Here is a 7,415-nt window from a genome sequence, read left to right on the forward strand (position 1 = left end):
CTCCGCAACAAGATAAGCCACCGCAATGAGAAGCCCACATAGCTCAACAAAGATCCAATGCAGCCAAAAATAAATAAAAATAAATTAATTAATTAAAAAAATTAATGGGTCATGATAGTAAAATAAGTTTAAAAGCTGAACAATTTACCAAAAAATATATAAAAATGACTCTTAAACATATTGCAAATATGTCTGATCTCATAATTTGAGAAATACAAATTTCAATTACACAGAGATATAATTTCTCTAAAATTGATTTAAAAATAAAAACTACTACCACTGTTGTTGAAGCTGAGGGAAACAGGCACTTGCATACATTTCTGGTGATAATATAAATTAGAAAACTCTCATAAAGGGATATTTTGCAATATCTAATAAATATACATAGCTTAAAAAATATGGAACGCTTCACAAATTTGCATGTCACTCTTGTGCAGGGGCCATGCTAACCTTCTCTGTATCCTTCCAATTTTAGTATACATGCTGCTCTTATTATTGAGACAGATACTTTTATCTTCATTATAGAGCACAGGAGACCAAGATACACAGGGGTTAAGTAACTTGACCAAAGTTACACAATTATAAAGTAACACGATTCCGAGTTTATCCCTGTGATTCTATCAACCTGATATGGTCAGAGTGTTATCTCATGCTTATCAGAAGTTCTTATTGGTAGTTACATAGGGATTTGATTAATAGACAAGAAAAATTAGTAGTTTTTCAATAAATCGTTCACATCCGGTAGCAGCATTTGAAATTACCAACATGAAGACAGACAGTATTTAAAGAGGTCTTTAGCATTCTAAAACACAATTATCTTTGTCTCTTTGACAGGCAATTCATTGAAAAAAAGAAGTTGAGGAATTGTTTTTTTAGATTAAAAGAGCCAAAACTGCAATGTGTCACTTGATTTAATTTCGTTTTGTCAAAGCCATGATAGACATGTTGGCAACAAATTGGGGAATTTGAATATGGACGAAGTGGAGGAAACAAGCAGGAATTATTGTTCATTTTTTGTTACTTTTGATAAAGGTGCTATCCTTTGAAGGAGAATTTTGCAGGGGTGGGGTGCAGAGCTGCAAGTGGTAAAATGAACTATTAGTGGTAAAATGTCATGTGTTTTTATTTTTAAATGGTTGAGCTAAACAATATGTAAATAGAGGAAATGTGACAAAATATTGACAATTGTAGACCCTATAGGTGGAGGATACATAGGTGTTCTTTGCGCTACTAGTCCTACTTCTCTGTATATTTTAATCTTTTCATAATAGAATAGAGATTTAAGAAAAGGCCCTTGAAAATCACTGATCTAAAGGGAGGGCTTTAAAGTCATGCCATGGGGTTTGGCTCCTGACAAGGTTTGTATCAAAGACTGAGAGGAAGACAGAGGACCAGATAGTCAAACTTGGGAGAACTAATGATTGATGGAATCTAGATTTGAAAATGGCTGGAATCTAGCCAGGGGAACCTTAATAAGGAAGAATATAGTCATGTATATAGGTTTTTAAAATATTAGCAGCCTGAGGAAAGCAGTCAGAACAGCTATTCTCACTAAAAGGACAAAAAGGCTTTAGTTGGTGGCAAGTCAATGTGAGAGAATGAAGTGATGTAGCTGCTAGGACAACTAATGCCCTTTTAGTCTCATTTCTGGAAGCAGGAGCTCCAGAACAAGGGAGAGTGATGGTCACACAGCCACATCCGGCCAGGTCACATCTGGAGTTTTAGATTCCACTCTAAGTCCCTTGTTTTGAGTGGCACTGGGATAGGTCCAGAGAGGATGACTGGGCCACATCATACTAGCCAAAGAACCTGGGGCTCATAAGTTTAACATAAGCCTTAAGGGTTAAAAAGTCCACAAATAATACATGCTAGAGAGGATGTGGAGAAAAACATTTGTATGCTGTTGATGTGAATGTAAATTGGTGTACCACTATGGAAAACAGTATGGAGTTTCCTTAAAAAACTAAAAATAGAACTACCATATGACCCAACAATTCCACTCCTAGGCATATATCTGGAAAAGACAAAAACTCTAATTCGAAAAGACACATGCACCCCAATGTTCATTGTAGCACTATTTACAATAGCCAGGTCATGGAAGCAACATGAATCTCCATTGACAGATGAATGGATAAAGAAGATTTGGTACAAATGTACAATGGAATACTACTCACCCATTAAAAAGGAATGAAATAATGCCATTTGCAGCAACATGGATGGACCTAGATTATCATACTAAGTGAAGTAAGTCAGACAGACAAAGACAAATATTATATATCACTTATATGTGGAATCAAAAAGAATGATACAAATGAACTTATTTACAAAACAGAAATAGACTCAAAGACATAGAAAACAAACCTAAGGTTACCAAGGGGGAGGTGGGGGAAGGGATAAACTAGGAGTCTGGGATTAACAGATACACACTACTGTATGTAAAGTAAGTAAACAACAAGGACCTACTGTATAGCACAGTAGTAACCTATGAAGGAAAAGAATTGGAAAAAGAGTGTATACATAACTGAATCACTTTGCTGTACACCTGAAACTAACAAAATGCTGTAAATCAACTATACTTCAATTACATAATTAACTATTCATTTATTTTTAAAAAGACTAAGGAGAACATGGTCATGCCACCAAATATTTCAAGGGTTTTGTGCAAGAGACTAGTCCCATGTAGGCAGTGCCATAAAAAAGAAGCAGGTGCACTTGTTACAATAAAATGAAGCATTTTTGTAGCAGTGCCCAGGAAAGGACTGTGTTTGTTAAAGGGACAGCTTGCGTGGATCATTACTGCTCCTGTTTAATGTAAGGAGAACACTGGGGAACTGATGCAAAGAGAGAGGAAAAATAAGTGAAAGTGTTTGAAAAGCTTAAAATGCTACATAAGCTTGAGACATTTGTTACTACTTGCCAGAACTAGCATTTCAGTAGCAGAACTTCCAAGGGCCAGAGATAAAATTTATCTTTGACCTGGATGCTTGCCTGAACCTTGTATATAGTATCAAGGACTCCTTTGTCTGTTTTTTCAGGAAGATGAGTAATTATGTTGATAGTTTATCAGATTTCCAATTCCAAAGCTAGAAATCTCCCTGGCAACTCTTGAAGGGTTTTTTTTTTTCTTTTCTTTTCTTCATTTCCTCTTTTTTTTGTTGTTTTTGAGTCAATGAAAAACGTTCATGTGGTTTAAAACTCAAAGAGTAAAGAAGGGTGTACTATGAAAAATCTCCTTCTGTCAATTTCTGTCCTCTAGCCATTCAGTTCCACTCCTAAGAGCCAACTGATGTTACCCAGTATCTTTCTTGTTTTTTAGACACTCTTACTCTTCATGTAGTTTTCTCCATGTGAGAATCTAGGAAGCAAGGAGAGAGTCCTCCTCTCTGTCCTCCTCCTTGCTCCTCTCAGATTCTCAGCAAGGAATCTGAAAGTCACTGACTCTCTGGCCATGTGACATCCCATAGGATGGTCACCGTTACACAGGACCCAGGGGAGGCCAATCCCAAGAGGTTTCGGAACAAGTTTTCCTCGAAACTGCAAACATTTGCCAATGCCTTATTTCAGCATTCTGCACTCCACTGGCCAGGCAGTTAAACCTCTTGCCAAAGACTCTGCAAGGAACAAGAGATAACATTGTGTGTGGGTGAATATGTCTATTTCTCCTCTGACCAACTTTCCTGACGAGGTCACACAATTGCACCTTTGTTCCTGTCCAGAGGGCTGGACAGTTGGTGCTATGAGAACGTTATTGCTGCAATCACCAGGGTTCAGTTTATAGCAGAGAGTAACTCATGCTTATTCCCATACTGGCCTGTACCCATGCTCTTCATTTGTGTATATGTGTGTTGTTTCTCCAATGATAAGTTAGTCAAAGGCAGGGTCCTAATACCTAAACCCTTTGTATCCTCAGATCCCCGAATATAAGGATCTCACCTCTTATTTTTTTCATATTGCTTAGCAACTGAGAAATGGATTTTCTTCCTTCTAAGTATCTCTTGCGTATGTGTCTGGGTAGCTCCCATGGGGATATGGTGGGAGCATGAGATATTGTTCTCATCCTCATGAAGTGACACATTTTTCTAGAGAGGCAAGAATTACACGTATGATATAGGGACAGTACTTACTAAGGTGAGAAATTAAGATGGGCTTGAGGGGGGACATGGTTGAAACATGATTGATCATCTCAGTTTTTTCTAGAGATTAGTTAAGTTTTATCCATTTCTTTAATCTTGATTCTTAAGACTGTAGTTTATAGATTCATTAACAGAAACAAGGTTGTGCTTCCTCTTCTTCCTGGACATTTTCTATATTCTGTTGGGCAGGGCCGTCCTCAGCCTTCAGACCTCCCCCAACTGGAGTAGCTACATCCACACAGGACATTCTAGACAGGGCTTCCTTAGGAGGAGACAAGGCCATTCTGCCAACCCTGTTACACTTCTGCTCCCTGGAGTTATATGATTCTTGCACATTTTCAGGTAGATGGGCAGCTCTAATGTGTAATACCACAGGGCCCAGGAGCCAACAGACCCTTGACAGGCCTCCCATGAGCTTTGACAGTCGGGGGCCAGGGAAAAGATGAGTGACCCTGATGAGGGCAGAGGCAGTAAAGGCCTGTGGGATTTCCCAAGGTTAAACTGGGGACTGGAGGTGACAATGGCTTTGTGTTACATACTTGATTTTTTGCATGGATTCTCCTAAATACAGAATTTCTCTCCATTTCTGGCAGTAAAAGAATTGTGCTGAGGGGCTTCCCTGGTGGCGCAGTGGTTTAGAATCTGCCTGCCAATGCAGGGGACAAGGGTTTGAGCCCTGGTCTGGGGAGATCCCACATGACGTGGAGCAACTAGGCCCGTGAGCCACAACTACTGAGCATGCGCGTCTGGAGCCTGTGCTCCGCAACAAGAGAGGCGGCGACAGTGAGAGGCGCGCGCACCGCGATGAAGAGTGGCCCCGCTCACCGCAACTAGAGAAAGCCCTCGCACAGAAACGAAGACCCAACACAGCCAAAAATAAATAAGTTAATTAAATAAAAAAAAAAAGAATTGTGCTGACTGATTGCTTTTTAAGTTCCCTGTTGGGGTGAAAGAAGATAAAAAGTAGGAGTAAGTCTGACTCATGTCTGTAGATTTTTATTATAACAAGCGTCATTTATTTTTAAAACAGCAAAATCTGGCTTTAGCCTTTAATCAAACAAGTCTACCCAAGATTATCCATGTTAAAAAATAAATCTGAAGGGCTTCCCTGGTGGTGCAGTGGTTAAGAATCTGCCTGCCAATGCAGGGGACACGGGTTCAAGCCCTGGTATGGGAAGATCCAGCATGCTACGGAGCAACTAAGCCCATGTGCTACAACTACTGAGCCTGCGCTCTAGAGCCCATTAGCCACAACTACTGAAGCCCACGCACCTAGAGCCTGTGCTCCATGACAAGAGAAGCCACCGCAATGAGAAGCCCACACACCGCAACAAAGAGTAGCCCCTGCTCGCCGCAACTAGAGAAGAAGCCTGTGCGCAGCAAAAAAGACCCAATGCAGCCAAACTAATTAATTAAAAAGTCAATACCACCAAATTTTGAAAAACTGCTGCTGCCTTCTCTCTAATCTCTGCCAAGGGACCAGATTTCTCAGGTAGGTGAGTTACGCATCCTGGCATCCCTTTCCCTGGAAGGCTGGAGATGCAAGGGTATATGCTGTATACTAGATGTTCTCAAAGCATGGTCTGGGGACCCCTGGAGTCTCTGAAATCCTTTTTGGGATTTCTGTGAGGTCAAAATTATTTTCATAATAACACTGAGATGTTATTTGCCTTTCTTACTTTTCTTGCCTCCCAAGGGTATGGTGGAGTTTTCCAGAGGCTACATGACATGTGATGATGTTATCACTCTGATAGAAACTGGAAGGTGTACTGTGTATGTTTGTGTTTTTAAATTGCTCCATTTTAATTTATAATATAATTGTCAGTGGATATAACCCACTGTTTAGGAGTGCAAAAGGTTCCTAAGATCAAAAATTTTAAGAACCATGATATAGACCAGGAGTCCCCAACCCCCAGGCCGCAGACTGGTACCGGCCTGTGTCCTATTAGGCACCAGGCCGCACAGCAGGTGGTGAGAGGCGGGCTAGCGAGCAAAGCGTCATCTGTGGCTCCCCATCGCTCGCATTACTGCCTGAATCATCCCTCCCACCGCCTCACTGCCCCAGTCCGTGGGAAAATTGCCTTCCACAAGACTGGCCCCTGGTGCCAAAAAGGTTGGGGACTGCTGATATAGACCATCATTCTCAGTCACCATGCTAGAACACTAGCAAACACCATAATGTTATTCTTTTTGATGAGAGTTTGGAAACACCCAAGTATTCTAGATGAAGACTTCTTAAGGAGATTTAGGAAGCATTCTATCTGTCTAGGTACATAATATTCAGATTACCTCAAAAGCTCTAAATAATTGTGCTGGGGGCTTGTATCCTCCCCTAATGTATGGGTATAGGTGCCCCAAATCCTTTTACTGGATATGCTAATTTGCAAAAAAAAAAAAAAGAGAAGGAAACATCTTTATCTGTGATTTGTCTGTCCTTTGACAATCATCTGAAATGGGATCATAATTCACGCATACAGCCTTCACCTTGAAAGGCAGTGCGTGCTATTTTTGGAATTCCTGAACTCTAAATGAACTGAAACCAAGAATCCATGGCCTACCAGGAATATAGGGCAATCAAGCAAGTTTTTCTGGTTTGGGAGTCTGTGTGTGTGCCTGTTCGTGCCCACGTGCGCACAAGAAATGAGGTCAGTTTAGTCACCGGGCCATTTGTTAGATATTTCTGAATCCCATTCTTCAAACACAGTCAGCACAGAGGTTGGTTCTCACATGTTGGTCCAGTGCCCATTTAGTCAGGAGCTTGAGATTCCATAAGGCCACTGCCTCCTAAGCAATGGAAGGGACCTTTTTGTTTTTTTAATATATTTATTTATTTATTTATTTTTATTTATTTATTTTTGGCTGCGTTGGGTCTTTGTTGCTATGTGCAGTCTTTCTCTATCCGCAGCAAAAGGGGGCTACTCTTCATTGCGGTGCGCAGGTTTCTCATTGCGGTAGCTTCTCTTTCTGCGGAGCACAGGCTCTGGGCACGTGGGCTTCAGTAGTTGTGGCACGCGGGCTCAGTAGTTGTGACACACGGGCTTAGCTGCTCCGCGGCATGTGGGATCTTCCCAGACCAGGGCTCGAACCCGTGTCCCCTGCATTGGCAGGCGGATTCTTAACCACTGCGCCACCAGGGAAGTCCTAGCCTTTTGTTTTATACAAGCCCTCCTGAAGCTGGGCATGGAGCATGTGTGCCCATAAATATAATAGTTACAAGCCTAGACTCTTCCTTTGTCTCCCTCACACACATGGACTATGACAGAGTTGGAGATATATATCCTC

At 41.1% G+C, this 7,415-nt stretch overlaps 1 non-coding gene across 1 annotated transcript; it reads right to left on the minus strand.

Annotated features, from left to right (window-relative positions):
* Window positions 1-392: 392 nt before the first annotated feature.
* LOC132516518 (U6 spliceosomal RNA) lies at window positions 393-496 on the minus strand. Its single transcript, XR_009539351.1, has one exon. It is a non-coding gene; the product is annotated as a U6 spliceosomal RNA (small nuclear RNA).
* Between the last annotated feature and the right edge of the window lie 6,919 nt (window positions 497-7,415).

This window comes from Lagenorhynchus albirostris, chromosome 2, assembly GCF_949774975.1.
Source record: "Lagenorhynchus albirostris chromosome 2, mLagAlb1.1, whole genome shotgun sequence".
Lineage (NCBI taxonomy): Eukaryota > Metazoa > Chordata > Mammalia > Artiodactyla > Delphinidae > Lagenorhynchus > Lagenorhynchus albirostris.